We start from the raw sequence: 17,237 nt of genomic DNA on the forward strand, positions 1-17,237 counted from the left end.
TTGCACTCACAAGTGAAAATTAAGGCTCCATTGCAGAGCTCATTTCCTCTATTAATTCTCTCAAATTAACCTTTTCTTCATTCCGCAAGTATTCATTAGCTCTGAGGTGTGGACTGGCCTTCATTGCTGGTAGCACCACCTTGCAATCTGAGATAAAGAGTCTGATGAACTGCAGGTAGCCTTCACAATATCCGGTTCCATTACTATACCAAACTAGCTAATAAAGATGGAAAGTAAACATCACATGCAGATGTACACTGGAGCATTCTGACTGCAATAGTACATTGTATTCTCGGGAAAAGGGGCTATCAATTGTGACAAATCCTTGGATGTCGTCACTTCTCCCTGAGGAAGAGCCCCTTCCAATGAGGAAAGGGAGGTGGGGCCGCTACCCGATTGTCCTCCTGGGGTTGGTACTCAGTGGGAGGATCTCATGGGGAGAGACTCTGCCTCTAGGGAAACACAGTATGTGAACCCTTCACCCCCTCCACCCACCTACTACACATCCTCCTATCCCTCACTCAACCCAGTGTAGCCCACACTCCTATGTGCTTCTGTACCATTAATAACTCAGGATTAACTGGGACGAGGAAGAGCAGGGATGACTTTGGGAGGATTTCCCTGGAAAGTACTGGGACAAGGAGAACATGCAGAGTACTGAAGAATCCTCAAGAGAATATACATACACGTTCTAGTTGTTTTGCTAGACTCAAGATAAAAACAGAAGAAAGACTTACCAAAGCGTATAGCCCTCCATGCAGGAACCGTGAGTGTGAAGGTGGTACAGCACAGGAATATTAAGCAGATCGAGACGCAGAGGAGGGAGTTGAGAAGTCCGAAGCTGGTCCAAGTAAGAGGGACAGCACGGCAAGCTGCTGGATGGAAGCTCCAGGCATTCGTGAAGCCTGGGAGCTGCAGAGAAGAAATGCTTCACAACCGGGAAGAAGTCAAAGTTTGCGGCGGAGCGGCTGCAAGGTTGCAGGAGTACACAAAAGATACAGGGACTAGAAGGCAATTGGCAGACACACAGGAGAAGCAAGAAGCTTTGTGGACCATGCACAAAGGTATGTGGGTTGCCAGGAAATTGTTGGGGACCCGAGAGGGTTGTGGCAGATGCAGAGAGGCTGTGGAGAGCCGTCAAACTCCAGCTGGGATTCCCAGGAAGCAGACAAAGGCAGAAAGGGTCAGCTGGGAGACTCTTCCCAAATAGTGAGAAGCCAAGGGGAAGGAAGGTAGATAACATCTTCCTCATCACAGTATTAGCAAGAAGACTAAAGAGTAAGATAAAAAGGGGCGGAATCCCACCCAACCACGATTACCAGGATGATACTTGGCATTGACATTCCGCCTGCTGTTGTAAATTGTACCAAGAAGCCTGAGAAAGGTCAGGGGAAGGGAGTCTTTCCCACTGGTGTTGTGAACCGTGAAAGTAAAAGCCAAAATAGTGTGAGAACAAAACCAAGGAAATCCAGGGGAAGGGAGTCATTCCCCTGGCATTGTGAAACTGTGAGGACAAATAAAGAAATAGGTCCAGGGGAAGGGAGTCATTCCACCTGGCTGCATATGGAGAAGAAAGACACCTGGAGAAGGGAGTCATTCTCCTGGTAATTGAGTCTATAAGATATCTGGAGAAGGGTGGCATTCTCCGGGAACCTAATAGTGAAGAAGCAACTATGGGCAATAAGGAATGTTGATGTTTGAACTGGAACTTTACCGCTTTGAATTGAGCTGAGAAATGTACTGCTTGTTGACATTTCAACCTGGAACCTTGTTTTGTACCTTGGAAAGGGATTGAAACCTGGGGAAGGGAGTCATTCCCTCAGGTAAAGATCTCAACTAACAACTGGAATTTTGATGTGTGCTCCAGAAGAAGGGAGTCATTGTTCTGGACCAAGAAGATCCACTACCTCTTTAGTTTAGTTACAAGTGTAAGGGGCAGAAGAAGGGTTTTGACACAGTATTGTGGACTCTTGATTTATCTGGATATCCTGACTGAATCCCTAGCATTTTAGCAGTGGTAAGGAACCCCCTCTTCGAGTTAGGGAGAGGTAGGTTTTTGCTTTATTTTCTGGGGTAATACAAGTTTATGCCAACAATCATGCCACCTGTTGATCAGTCTCCTCCTTCTGCACCCTTACACCGTGCACAGCTAACGGCACAGAGGAGAAACCAATCATAATGTACTTGCCTTTCCCTGGTAAGCAGTAGTGAATGCATATCCATTTAAGGACCAAGAAAGGATGTGTTCAAACATTCACTTGTTGTATTGTCAGATTATGTGTGCTAGTACCTTATTTAATATTGCCTAATGATTCCCATTAAGAGTTAATTGTGTCTACTGTCTTGTCAACTGGATAGTTATGGAAGTGCAGATACAATCTGCTGCCCTGAGCTAAAGGGATACTGTAAAGTAGAGGAGTGCACCAAATGAAGGATGCAAGGGACAATGTGGAGAGGGATGGAGGACAGAGCTCTTATCTTTTCAAAGTGAGAGTCCACTGGCATATGCAAGCTAGTCCAGCTTGTACCTTATTTTGGAAATCCAAGTATTCTGAAAGTGGAATTTAGCAGTAGAAGGTAGAGGTTTGGGCAAGTGCTGTGGAAAAGGACTGGTCAGTAGAGGGAGTTGGGCACAGCTGGTGGGCATATTGAGAATGAGAGTATGCACAGGGAAGAGGGGATTGTGAGCAACTGGACCCAAAATGTGGGTTGGCAAGGCCATCTAAGAGGTGGGAGGGTAGTATTGTGGAGGAGAGGACTGACAGGATACCTTTGTGAGAGGCCAGGACGCACAGGAATGTATACATTGCTCTCAGCTTGTCAGTTGTAGTGCAGTGACACCGACATGGAAAAGATGGCTGACCTGAGTGTATTTAGATTGGCTTCGTGTAATCAATGACATTTTGGTAATGAAACAGGAAGAGAGAAATTCACACATGAGACATGAAAATGTCATACGTAGTCACACCTCAAGCATGCAAATGTCTCAGACATACAATCTGGAAACCTGCCAGCCATGGGTACACGTTTGAAAAGGAAGGTAGTTGCAGGGAGCATTGTTCAGACAACCCCACTCCTCCCCTCTTCCATATCTCCCAAGGTCAATGGAGTCATGCAGCATTTTGGTCTTTTTCCCTCCTGGTAACAAGTGAAGGTATTATGTTCCTTCCAGTGGCCACTGGGGATCTGTCCTTATGGTGTACACAGAATAAGATTGTGCACATCCACAGTTACAGCCAAGTAAATCACAACATCATGAGACTCCCAGGAGCGGGGGAAAATGCTTTGCTGACACATCACATGCATGCTGCACCATCAACACAACAATTTCCAGCCCATTTCTATCCCAACTCCCTGAAAATGCATCTATATTTTCTGCCAATATTAACACTTGTGTACACCAAAGACTACTGACTATTTTGACTCCAGCTTTCCTCCACTACACCTTCTTGTTATCACTGAAACCTGGATTTCTTCATCTGACACTGCCACTCTTGAGGCCCTACACAATTCAAAACTATCCTTTATTCACGCTCTTGACTGACTGGCAGAGGGGGAGGCATCAGACACCTACTCTATTCCTCCCTCAATGCCTCACAAATCTCCAATGCCACGTCTTCTCCTAGCTTTTTTTAATTCACCATCTCCACTATTGCTCCTGAAGGTAAGCCCCACGATACGCACACACCAGAGTTAATACAACCCGCTAGGGAAATAAGCCAAGGGATAGCTTTGTAAGGATAACAAGGTTTACTTGTACAGAATACAAATATCAGCAAAGAACTCTGCTGCTTGAGAGCGCTCTGGTCTTACATCAGAAAACATGGGGTTATAAGCATGAAACGCATCATAACTATATGAGACATTTTGGTGCTCCCGATTGGCGCAACCCTACACATGGGCGTGCTCCATAGGGGATGCCAAGCACTAATTGTCTAGTTCTTCTGCGTCAATCTGGCTCCACGTGGGTCAGCTGGGCACATCCTCACGGTGAATGTGATGTCACTCATGAAATACACTGTTTCCTATCTAAACTAAACAACTAAGACATGCTATTCATTCATTATAGCAGCCACCTGGGTGGCACAGGAATGGGGTGCCAGGGAGAGGGGAGAATAAGATACAGTCATGCTGGACCATACATTCAGGGCTCCATTGATCCAACAGTACCTGCACCTAAGGTCTACCCTCTGGGGATTGAGCTTTGATTTACCCTTCTCTGCATCTCATGTTGCTTGGATGTAGTTGTTCCTGGGGAGAAATACAGTCCTGTGGGCTTTGTATCATCAGTGTGCGCTTTATGGAGGTTAGGACCTGGGAGTCGGGTGCTTATCAGAGAGCCATGGGAGTGGGGTTCAGGTTAGTGATGGATGTGCGGCTGCCTCTTGGATGGCTGGGTGGGGGTCAGAGGCTTGATGGCAGTTTAGTGGAGATGAATGGACCCATCCCGGGGCCTGGTACTGTCTCACGCTCTGTGTCGGGCACATTACAGAAGGTGATAGTGATTATTCGCAACACTACAGGGACAAGAGGGGAATTGGAACAAGGCTCAAGCTGAGTCAGCCTGCTATGTAGAAATGGGGCTCTGTGAGTGTGGAACACAAGCAGCATGAGTCTGCAGCCTGCCTCGTTTAGGGCCTATTGAAAAATGGCATCGCGGATTGTGGGCATTTCTAGTGCTAGCATTCACTTCTAAGCGCTACAAGGTTTCTATATGGTGCCTGGGGGCGTCAACTGCTCCCCCCTTGTACATTAGATTGCTTCATATGGGTTTTGCCTTATGTGGAAGTGCTTAGGGGGGAGGGATAGACGCATTTCCATCCCAACATTCCCCCCTTTCATTAGCTCTACAGTAGCAAACCCCCCATATTTCTGTTCATTTGCCCGCCTCTCTGCTTCTTCCCATGCGGGGGTCCCTTTTATGGGCATCCATGCTCTACAGATATGTCTCAGGCTCTCCCCACTCTGCACGTATTGTTCGGTTGTGCCAGTCATATGTATAAATCCCCATCCTCTGCTAAGTCCACCCAGGCTTCCTTATAATGTTCAACATCTGGTGGGCGTGCAATATGTGGGATGTATTAACCCACTCATCCGAGCCCTGCAACAGTACTGTGCATTGCTGGCAGCAGAAACATCAGAATGGCCACTGGAAAGCATGCTGCTTGCCAGAGATCACCAGAAAATGTGCAGTGAAAAACGGAAAAATAGGCTGCCACCCACTTTTGCCTATATTAGTGAGCACAGGAGGTCACTGCCTAAAACCACCATTGGGCTACACACACAGTAGCCTGAAACCACTTGGAAAAAGCAATGCTGATTGCCAAAAGCAACACAGAGCTGTTTGTTAATTCATTTTCTAGATTGTCAAAATGTGCTAAAATCATGGCTCACAAATCACCAAAAAGATCCAATCGTCTTGTTGGGAGTTCCACATTATTCTACTGCAAGAATCCACATCAATACAATGTCAGCAAGAATCATATGCTGTCAAGCGAAATCCCCTTTTAAAAGATAGACAGCTGTCAAAAATGGGTGCAATACGGTTACTCACCTCTACCAGAAAGCCAGCGTTTCAAAAACATTTGTGTAAAATGGAACAACTGAACCCAAACTATGCCAAAGAAAGACTTGCTAAGCTGTGGATACAATTTAAAGCTATATTCTGAAACAGAAGACTTGATTTAAAGATATGTTGATTATTTTATAATGTTATATTTTTTCACAAGGAAGTATGTACAATTGATCAGGAAGTAACTTGCAGTCAAAACTTCAAAAGGCTTGCTGTCCCTGGTAGTCCTTCACACCTGGGGCCTTCCCAGCAACAGGAGAGGTGTTGCATGGGCATGTTGATTAAAAGGAAGGAGATTTCCCCTGCTGGCAGGAAAAAGAGGCAATGGATTATTTCAGCTGAATAGAATATGCTGATTTGGGAGTGCCTGTCCACAGCTGTCCTGGCAGGAAACAGGCCATGTGACCTCTGACTCACCCAGCTCTGGGGGGGGGCAGACCAGACTGGGAGGTGGATTTAACATTGCACCAAATATATGTTTAAGGAAAATGTTTCTAAAATATTGTACCAAATTGACCAAAATGTCAAACTTTGAGACGGTTAATATGAAAAATTCACTCACAGTTCAAGACTAAGCTGGACGCCATTCGATGTTCTGAGACTAAACCCCGGTATTTATTAATATTGTAGATACAGTGTTTATGCTAGAAACATGAAAACTTACAGTAATATGCTCAGAGAGGGTGTGTATGACTCTGTAAAATTTGGTGCAGAACCAATATTGGGAAATTCACCAAAAACGAAAATAAGTCGTCATTTCTGAACCCAAGCTCGTAAGAACATGGGGCTTCAACAGATACCTGCCTTAATTCATCTGTGAGGTGTACATGTATTCTCAACAACTTGTGTATCTGGGAAATATTTAAAAAAAGCAAAGGGGAGTTTCTTCACTAGATTGTAAAACACAGCATCACTCTGACTCATTCTGACACGTTAATCCTTTCTCCAGTCAGGTCACAGTGAATTCTCTAACCTATCAAATCCATAGGGGGTTGGGCATGTAGAATCAGCCTTCCCACCCACTTTGAAAACACATAAAAATAGACTGCTTAGGACAGGCGAGGACACACTCACTTTTCCACTTCAACTGATTCCTGCGAAGCACTCTGCCAGACCAGATCCAGATAATATCCAGACAGAGACTCCAGATAGATCCAGAGACCAGACTCTAGAACCAAGCTCCAGAATGCAGAATCCAGAACTTTGAAGCAAAGGCCTAATTCACAAGCTGAATCCTTCTCAGCAGGCCTCAGAACTTTAGCAACCCGATTCTTACATTCAACAGCCGGGCTGAGCTGTTCTATTCTAAAGCAATATGAGCCTCGCGGCGGGGGCATTACCGACTCAGGTAATGCCCCGGGGCCCTTAACGAAGGCCCCGGGGCATTACCTGAGTCGGTAATGCCCCCGCCGCGAGGGTCCGATTGCTATTAGTACCCCGGCCCGCATTATGTGCGTGACCGGGGCACTAAAAGCATTTTTTTCTGTCCCGAAACGCTGCTGCATTTCGGGACAGAAAATAAAAAACGACCAAGAAAATGCCCGCCATGCAAAAGGGAAAACGGAGTCTGTTTTCCCTTTCCATGGCGGCCATCGGGAGTGGACGCGTTGGGAACACAAGTGTTCCCAGCGACACAAGTGTTCCCAGCGCGTCCGCTCCCGAAAAAGAAAAAGAAGCAGAAGGTAAGTGGGATTGGGAGGGAGGGGAAGAAAAAATAAATAAAAATAAAATACGTACCTGTGTCCCCGGCGGGGGACGATGGAAGCTTCCAGCCGCGTGGAGGTGCGGAGCGGGGATTGGCCCCGCTCCGAGTCTCCACACTGCTGGAGGCTGCTATCATCCCCCACCGGGGACGCAGGAGCAAGCAGGTAAGTGGGGTGGGGAGGGCAGGGAGGAGGGAGAGAAGGGAAGAAAAAAAAAGAAGCTTACCTGAGTCCCCCACGAGGGACGAAGGCAGCCTCTCAGCCGTGTGGAGTCTCGGAGCGGGGATGGCCCCGCTTCGAGTCTCCTCATTGGCTGAGGGGCTGTCACGCCCCCCGCCGAAGACAAGGCAGCTGGAATCCCAGCCGAGAATCGAAGGATTCTCGGCTGGGTAAGGACCCGGCGAGAGCCAATCAGAATGCGTGTTGCATTCTGCTTGACTCTCGCCGGGTACTAATAGCCAAGAACCCTATGCTAGGACTGAGGTGCAGACCCAGGAAGCAGCGCTGTATCCAGAACCCATCAGACCACGACCAGAGGCCGTGCTGTGAGCAGAACCAGTGCCTGAGATCGTCCGGTGGCGAGTGAAGTCCAAACCTGACCAGATCGGTGACGTGGTCCATTTCCATTCTATTCCAAAACTAGGAGTGAGTATCTAGTCTAGAACTGTACAGAACCAATCTCTTAGTTTAAAGTAATCTTATCCCATCCATTTCAAACTGTCCAGAACTGCATTTAGAATTTTGTGTCCATCCTGTGATTCCAAATCTGTAAAGTGCCTTCTGTCATTTCTGAAATCTTGACTTTATTTCTGAAAATCTACCTTCACATAACGTCCGTATCTTTTGAACTGCATGTCCTAGAAGCGAAATTTAACTGTCATTCTAAAGCTAAGATCCTCAGCTTTCCAACAAACCTAAATCCCAATTTCCATAATCACAATTTACGCACGCGGAAAAAGTGCCGCAAATTGCAATTTAACTCAATTTCATTTTCTGTCAAACTAGCTGCTCCTTGTTCTCAATTGCTGAATTTCATTTTCAACCTGGTAATCACTTGTGAATCATTGCTACTGTTGACCTGAACCAATCAGAAGTAACTATCACTTATTCTGAATATCCCTTAGTGAATTGAAATCATTTTAGCATATTTTTCCATCCATTGCAATCACATTCCAAAGCGTTTTGACCTATGTTTTAAAATCATTCCTGTGTCTCTTTAAGCTTGCTGGGGGGAACTGGAATTGAACTGCATTCTTGATTGTATTCTTGAAACCTGTGTACCCTCCTTCCCATCTCTTCATACTGCATAGTGGGGGGAGTGAGTAGTCACAGGAGAAAAAGTGATTATATTATCTTCTGATTGAATTCATATCACGTTTATTTCTGTGCTGCATTCTTTCCCATCTTGCATTTCCTTGAACCATAAAAGTATTCTCTGCTACCTTATCTTTCCTCTTCCGACTCCTTTCAGATTAACGAGTTTTGCTATTGTAATATTACCCATTGTTGATTACTGTCCATATTCATAAGTGTGCTATCCAAATATTATTTTACTCATAAAAGTGATATATATATATATATTGTTTAATTCTTCAAATAAATCTTTTAATTTGCAAAACAAACCTACTTCTTGACTCAGTGAGGTCAGGGGGATTCAAAGAGAGGGGCGTTATATAAGGGTTCATCATCCAGATTTAAGAACTTTGACATAAAAATATATAAATAAGGGCTTCCATTGGGCATCCCAGACTAGGCATTGACTTAGTTGGAGTGCTGTATTGAAGTCACTTACAAATAGTAGTGTGATATAGGGCCTCATTACAACCCAGGCGGTAAGTTCCCTACTTTACCACCATGGTGTAAACTCCATTTACACCATGGTGGATGGCGGATTTACCGCCCCATTCCAAGGTGAGTGGGGCGGCAAATCCCCATTCCCCATTTACCCTTCCCCATTCCCATTTTTGCCCTATAGGGCATAATGGGAGTGGGGAAGGCGCTAATTACGGCACCGTAAATTACGGTGCCGTAATTAGCACCAAGGCGGGTTAGCGCCTTGCCTTTTAATGCCTGCTAAAAGCAGGCGTTAAAATGGTAATCAGGCGTTAAGGGTTAACGGCGCAGACGGCGCCGTTAAACCCTTAACGCCTGGGTTGTAATGAGGCCCATAGAGTGTCCGCCTCATCCCTGTGTCCCTGATAGACAGCAACCACACTATATTTAGGGTGATTGTTTTCTTCTAGCTGGATTTCCACTTCTTTGGTACCACAAGGGGTCTTACCATGAGTTTTCCCAATTGTCACCATCATCAATGCACTATTAGGGACTGGTTTGGCACAACATCGGAGACCCAATTGGCACATGCAAAAAAATCATCAAAATAAACACGAAGAAAGGGACCAACATCTTCATCGTTGTTCCAAGCCAGCATAGTACCCAGTCGAATGCCATGTTCACCGAGTCGTCTTCTTGGATCCCTGCTTCTTTCTTAATTTTTAACCCAAGTTCATGTACTGCTGCAATGACATGTGATAGTGTCCCATTGTCGGCCTCAGTAGACGGTACGAATGTGCAACATGAACTCCCGATCTTTTTGTAGACCCCGCCCTCCATGGCTGTTAGGAGGTCAGGACGTATCAATTTTGCATTGTCATTAGCCTGAGGGCTCTTAGCTCCACCTTGAGGACGTTGAAATCTTCTTCACTGTCATTTGCCAGCTGGATCAATTCCCATCGGACGATTTGGAACCATTTAGCATTGGCTCGATTATGGATAGTGATGGGCACATGGGATGCGAAAAATGTCTCGGCGGAATTGTACAGTCTGTATTCGTTGGGTATTTGTGCAAGTAAGTCTGATGATTCTTGAGACAAGTAGAGGATCGCTTCTTTTTTGCAGGTGGTCATGATGTTCTTTTTCTGGTAGGATGCAGAAATGTGGAGGTGAAATGGTGGGTGCTATTGCTGTGGTTTCGAGCACCCCTTGATCGTCATCTGGGAAGGATCCCCCCTTTAGGTGTTCTCCGGGTACTATGATCAGGGTCGAATGCAGTGTTGCAAGCAAACAATAGCCCCTCCATGAAGACGGGAGGTGTAAGTACGCTTTCTGGTCACATACTGAGTAGTAGTCCATCAGTGCAGCAGTACCCTTTCGGAGATCTGGAATAAGCAGTGTTCGGTTGCATCGCTTGTTTGATCCTACTGAGACAGTTCCTTCACTGTGAAAATAAAGTTCATAACTTCTTCCTGGTGCACCTTCACCGGTTTTTTAATTGCTGTGACCCATGTCAGTTTTGCGACGTGTTCTGTCAATATTTGTGCACATGCTTGCTCAACGAGGGCTCGTGTTTCTCCTGAGTAACTGACAAGTCCTTTTGCTTTGCACATAAACGTTGCTTCTTGACATTTATTGTCCATGTATTTTGTCCCTTGTATAGCGAGGAACATTTCCTTGAAACAGTTGGGTTGGTGGTGCTGGCCTTGCATTTTCGGGTATCTGGCTCAAGGAGTTGTAAGTGAACACTGCATGCCTGGAAAGTGCCCTTTATCCTACATAGTGCAAGGTGAATTAGATGTTGTGTTTCATTCAGTGGTACCTCTCGTGGTATCAAGACTTTGGGTGCCGAGATGCATGGGATATTAGAGAACAGACATATAAACTCCCATTAGTCATTAGCCTTCCCATCACACTCATATCAGAGTACCAACGGTTTGAATGTTTGGGATGGGGAACATCTTTCACTGTGTCTAATTGTAAACCACGATAGGCAACATACTTATGTGGGCGCGTTTGTCGTTTTCTTCTATGGCTACGCAAGGGGACCCTTCTACCCCCCAAACCCCCCTTGCACTGCTACGTGAAGAGTAAACACTGAATTATTGCAGAGCGTGGATTGGGAGTTGCAAAATGTGGTATTTATGGTATTATGCACTGTGTTATTTGTTGCTCCATCAACTGGTTCAGTTCTCATTACCTGGGTGCTTTCATTCATTCTTTCACTCAGGGTAATAGGGCAGGAGAAACCTGTAGCCATATTAAGGGCTGTGGTCAACAACATAAAAACTGAGGTAGATGATTGCGGGTAAATGCTAAACAGGGCATGTATGTGACATTTGCGGCATCTGGTGACCTATCAGTTACATTTTCAGTAGACGCAATAACACTCAGGAACTTTCTTGGCCTATTACGATGCAAACTTGTAAGATTTATAGGCAGGTTCTCATTCCAGGTCCCCATGTATCCATCCCATGTCCATTTACGCCCCTCCCCCCTTCTTTTATATGGTCCCCCCAGATAAAAGATGCTCCCTAGTAAATGCCCAAAGCTAGCATTAATATAGTTAAAAAAATTGCTACAAAGTGCAACCCGCAACTATATCTGTACATTCTCAAAAAAACTAATTCTTCTCCTACTGCTATCTACATTTGCTGAGTCTTGCAGCGGTGTCAACTCCATAATAGCTGCACCTGCGGAGAGGGAAAGAATGGGTGGGTTTGAGATGGGGGGAGGGAGATAGAGAGAAAGATTTTTAATTTGAGGTGGCCCGTGCTCTAGCAGCAATGCATGTTCTTTTACACAGTTTACATGCACAGATAAAGTTTGGTTAGGGCCACTTTAGGTTGAGGTAGTAGTTTGGTTGTTCTCAGTCCGTGTGTTTTGTGAGGTACTGTTTGGGGCTTTACGAACATCTGAGAGATGTATCCAGTACCACAGCCCCTTTACTTTTACTGCAAGTGGGGTGGAAAACACCACCTCATAAGGTCTGTGGAAGCGGGATGTGTTCCACTTCCTAATGAAACTCCTTGCTTAAGTCCACTCCCCCAGGTAGCAAGGGTTGGGTTGGGGTAGTATAGTAGTTGTAGTTTTTCTCGTTTCTGCGAAGGGAGGTGCAATTTGTTTTGTAATGCATCTTATTGCACGTGAGATATTGTTTGAATTACTCTCCTAAATGGTGGCAGCTCTGTGTGCGCCTGATGCTCTCTGTCTGATGCACTCCATACTGGTGATAGTGGCATTTGCATGTGTCGACCAGTCACTATTTCATGAGGGGACAGGGGGTGGTCCTTACTGGACTGGGTGCGCAATTGGAACACTGCCAGAGGCAGGCAGTACACCCAATGTTTCTTGAGGGTGTTGCATAGTTTGGGCAATCTACTTTTGAGGAGACAGTTTAGTTTTTCCACGTTTGCTTGTGGGTGGTAAATTGAGCACATTTTGTATTTGATCCCCAACAACTTTGCCACTACCTTGAACAATAAATTTAAAAAATTGTTCCCATTGTCTGATCGCATGACATCACACACTCCCGTTCGGGGGAAAACTTCTCTAACAAGGAACTTCGCGGCACACTTTGCATCAGTGTGGGCACATGGACCTGCTTCTACCCATCGGGAAAATGGACACACCACCGGGATCAAATATCTTGCTCCATTACACCTATCGCCCATGTCTGCGTAGTCAATGTGCAGCTCTCGGAAAGGGCCGACAGGGCGGGACAATGTATCCCGTAAAGTTCTCAATGTCATCCCTGTGCTGAACACTTGACATGTTGTACATTGGACCACCATTTGTGTCAGGTGCTCTTGTAAATTCGGAATGAACCAATCTGCCTGGAGATCGGCTGCAATGTGTTGTTTGGAACTGTGGGATGGGAAGTGCAGCTGTTCAAATGCTGTGTAAAGTAGCTCGACAGGCATTACAACTTTTCCTGTTGCTTGCTGTTGCCAGAGGAGATCCATGGGCGATTGAACACAACCACATTTAAGCCAGAGTTCGTGCTCTTCTTTGGGTGCTCGACACTGTAATTCGATGATCTGGGCTATGGGCAGTGTGGTGTATGCATCCGTGGAAAATGTTTCTAAAATATTGTACCAAATTGACCAAAATGTCAAACTTTGAGACGGTTAATATGAAAAATTCACTCACAGTTCAAGACTAAGCTGGACGCCATTCGATGTTCTGAGACTAAACCCCGGTATTTATTAATATTGTAGATACAGTGTTTATGCTAGAAACATGAAAACTTACAGTAATATGCTCAGAGAGGGTGTGTATGACTCTGTAAAATTTGGTGCAGAACCAATATTGGGAAATTCACCAAAAACGAAAATAAGTCGTCATTTCTGAACCCAAGCTCGTAAGAACATGGGGCTTCAACAGATACCTGCCTTAATTCATCTGTGAGGTTTACATGTATTCTCAACAACTTGTGTATCTGGGAAATATTTAAAAAAAGCAAAGGGGAGTTTCTTCACTAGATTGTAAAACACAGCATCACTCTGACTCATTCTGACACGTTAATCCTTTCTCCAGTCAGGTCACAGTGAATTCTCTAACCTATCAAATCCATAGGGGGTTGGGCATGTAGAATCAGCCTTCCCACCCACTTTGAAAACACATAAAAATAGACTGCTTAGGACAGGCGAGGACACACTCACTTTTCCACTTCAACTGGTTCCTGCGAAGTACTCTGCCAGACCAGATCCAGATAATATCCAGACAGAGACTCCAGATAGATCCAGAGACCAGACTCTAGAACCAAGCTCCAGAATGCAGAATCCAGAACTTTGAAGCAAAGGCCTAATTCACAAGCTGAATCCTTCTCAGCAGGCCTCAGAACTTTAGCAACCCGATTCTTACATTCAACAGCCGGGCTGAGCTGTTCTATTCTAAAGCAATATGAGCCTCGCGGCGGGGGCATTACCGACTCAGGTAATGCCCCGGGGCCCTTAACGAAGGCCCCGGGGCATTACCTGAGTCGGTAATGCCCCCGCCGCGAGGGTCCGATTGCTATTAGTACCCCGGCCCGCATTATGTGCGTGACCGGGGCACTAAAAGCATTTTTTTCTGTCCCGAAACGCTGCTGCATTTCGGGACAGAAAATAAAAAACGACCAAGAAAATGCCCGCCATGCAAAAGGGAAAACGGAGTCTGTTTTCCCTTTCCATGGCGGCCATCGGGAGTGGACGCGTTGGGAACACAAGTGTTCCCAGCGACACAAGTGTTCCCAGCGCGTCCGCTCCCGAAAAAGAAAAAGAAGCAGAAGGTAAGTGGGATTGGGAGGGAGGGGAAGAAAAAATAAATAAAAATAAAATACGTACCTGTGTCCCCGGCGGGGGACGATGGAAGCTTCCAGCCGCGTGGAGGTGCGGAGCGGGGATGGCCCCGCTCCGAGTCTCCACACTGCTGGAGGCTGCTATCATCCCCCACCGGGGACGCAGGAGCAAGCAGGTAAGTGGGGTGGGGAGGGCAGGGAGGAGGGAGAGAAGGGAAGACAAAAAAAGAAGCTTACCTGAGTCCCCCACGAGGGACGAAGGCAGCCTCTCAGCCGTGTGGAGTCTCGGAGCGGGGATGGCCCCGCTTCGAGTCTCCTCATTGGCTGAGGGGCTGTCACGCCCCCCGCCGAAGACAAGGCAGCTGGAATCCCAGCCGAGAATCGAAGGATTCTCGGCTGGGTAAGGACCCGACGAGAGCCAATCAGAATGTGTGTTGCATTCTGCTTGACTCTCGCCGGGTACTAATAGCCAAGAACCCTATGCTAGGACTGAGGTCCAGACCCAGGAAGCAGCGCTGTATCCAGAACCCATCAGACCATGACCAGAGGCCGTGCTGTGAGCAGAACCAGTGCCTGAGATCGTCCGGTGGCGAGTGAAGTCCAAACCTGACCAGATCGGTGACGTGGTCCATTTCCATTCTATTCCAAAACTAGGAGTGAGTATCTAGTCTAGAACTGTACAGAACCAATCTCTTAGTTTAAAGTAATCTTATCCCATCCATTTCAAACTGTCCAGAACTGCATTTAGAATTTTGTGTCCATCCTGTGATTCCAAATCTGTAAAGTGCCTTCTGTCATTTCTGAAATCTTGACTTTATTTCTGAAAATCTACCTTCACATAACGTCCGTATCTTTTGAACTGCATGTCCTAGAAGCGAAATTTAACTGTCATTCTAAAGCTAAGATCCTCAGCTTTCCAACAAACCTAAATCCCAATTTCCATAATCACAATTTACACACGCGGAAAAAGTGCCGCAAATTGCAATTTGACTCAATTTCATTTTCTGTCAAACTAGCTGCTCCTTGTTCTCAATTGCTGAATTTCATTTTCAACCTGGTAATCACTTGTGAATCATTGCTACTGTTGACCTGAACCAATCAGAAGTAACTATCACTTATTCTGAATATCCCTTAGTGAATTGAAATCATTTTAGCATATTTTTCCATCCATTGCAATCACATTCCAAAGCGTTTTGACCTATGTTTTAAAATCATTCCTGTGTCTCTTTAAGCTTGCTGGGGGGAACTGGAATTGAACTGCATTCTTGATTGTATTCTTGAAACCTGTGTACCCTCCTTCCCATCTCTTCATACTGCATAGTGGGGGGAGTGAGTAGTCACAGGAGAAAAAGTGATTATATTATCTTCTGATTGAATTCATATCACGTTTATTTCTGTGCTGCATTCTTTCCCATCTTGCATTTCCTTGAACCATAAAAGTATTCTCTGCTACCTTATCTTTCCTCTTCCGACTCCTTTCAGATTAACGAGTTTTGCTATTGTAATATTACCCATTGTTGATTACTGTCCATATTCATAAGTGTGCTATCCAAATATTATTTTACTCATAAAAGTGATATATATATATATATTGTTTAATTCTTCAAATAAATCTTTTAATTTGCAAAACAAACCTACTTCTTGACTCAGTGAGGTCAGGGGGATTCAAAGAGAGGGGCGTTATATAAGGGTTCATCATCCAGATTTAAGAACTTTGACATAAAAATATATAAATAAGGGCTTCCATTGGGCATCCCAGACTAGGCATTGACTTAGTTGGAGTGCTGTATTGAAGTCACTTACAAATAGTAGTGTGATATAGGGCCTCATTACAACCCAGGCGGTAAGTTCCCTACTTTACCACCATGGTGTAAACTCCATTTACACCATGGTGGATGGCGGATTTACCGCCCCATTCCAAGGTGAGTGGGGCGGCAAATCCCCATTCCCCATTTACCCTTCCCCATTCCCATTTTTGCCCTATAGGGCATAATGGGAGTGGGGAAGGCGCTAATTACGGCACCGTAAATTACGGTGCCGTAATTAGCACCAAGGCGGGTTAGCGCCTTGCCTTTTAATGCCTGCTAAAAGCAGGCGTTAAAATGGTAATCAGGCGTTAAGGGTTAACGGCGCAGACGGCGCCGTTAAACCCTTAACGCCTGGGTTGTAATGAGGCCCATAGAGTGTCCGCCTCATCCCTGTGTCCCTGATAGACAGCAACCACACTATATTTAGGGTGATTGTTTTCTTCTAGCTGGATTTCCACTTCTTTGGTACCACAAGGGGTCTTACCATGAGTTTTCCCAATTGTCACCATCATCAATGCACTATTAGGGACTGGTTTGGCACAACATCGGAGACCCAATTGGCACATGCAAAAAAATCATCAAAATAAACACGAGGAAAGGGACCAACATCTTCATCGTTGTTCCAAGCCAGCATAGTACCCAGTCGAATGCCATGTTCACCGAGTCGTCTTCTTGGATCCCTGCTTCTTTCTTATTTTTTAACCCAAGTTCATGTACTGCTGCAATGACATGTGATAGTGTCCCATTGTCGGCCTCAGTAGACGGTACGAATGTGCAACATGAACTCCCGATCTTTTTGTAGACCCCGCCCTCCATGGCTGTTAGGAGGTCAGGACGTATCAATTTTGCATTGTCATTAGCCTGAGGGCTCTTAGCTCCACCTTGAGGACGTTGAAATCTTCTTCACTGTCATTTGCCAGCTGGATCAATTCCCATCGGACGATTTGGAACCATTTAGCATTGGCTCGATTATGGATAGTGATGGGCACATGGGATGCGAAAAATGTCTCGGCGGAATTGTACAGTCTGTATTCGTTGGGTATTTGTGCAAGTAAGTCTGATGATTCTTGAGACAAGTAGAGGATCGCTTCTTTTTTGCA

This window comes from Ambystoma mexicanum, chromosome 3q (genome assembly GCF_040938575.1).
Source record: "Ambystoma mexicanum isolate Mex_15411 chromosome 3q, UKY_AmexF1_1, whole genome shotgun sequence".
NCBI lineage: Eukaryota > Metazoa > Chordata > Amphibia > Caudata > Ambystomatidae > Ambystoma > Ambystoma mexicanum.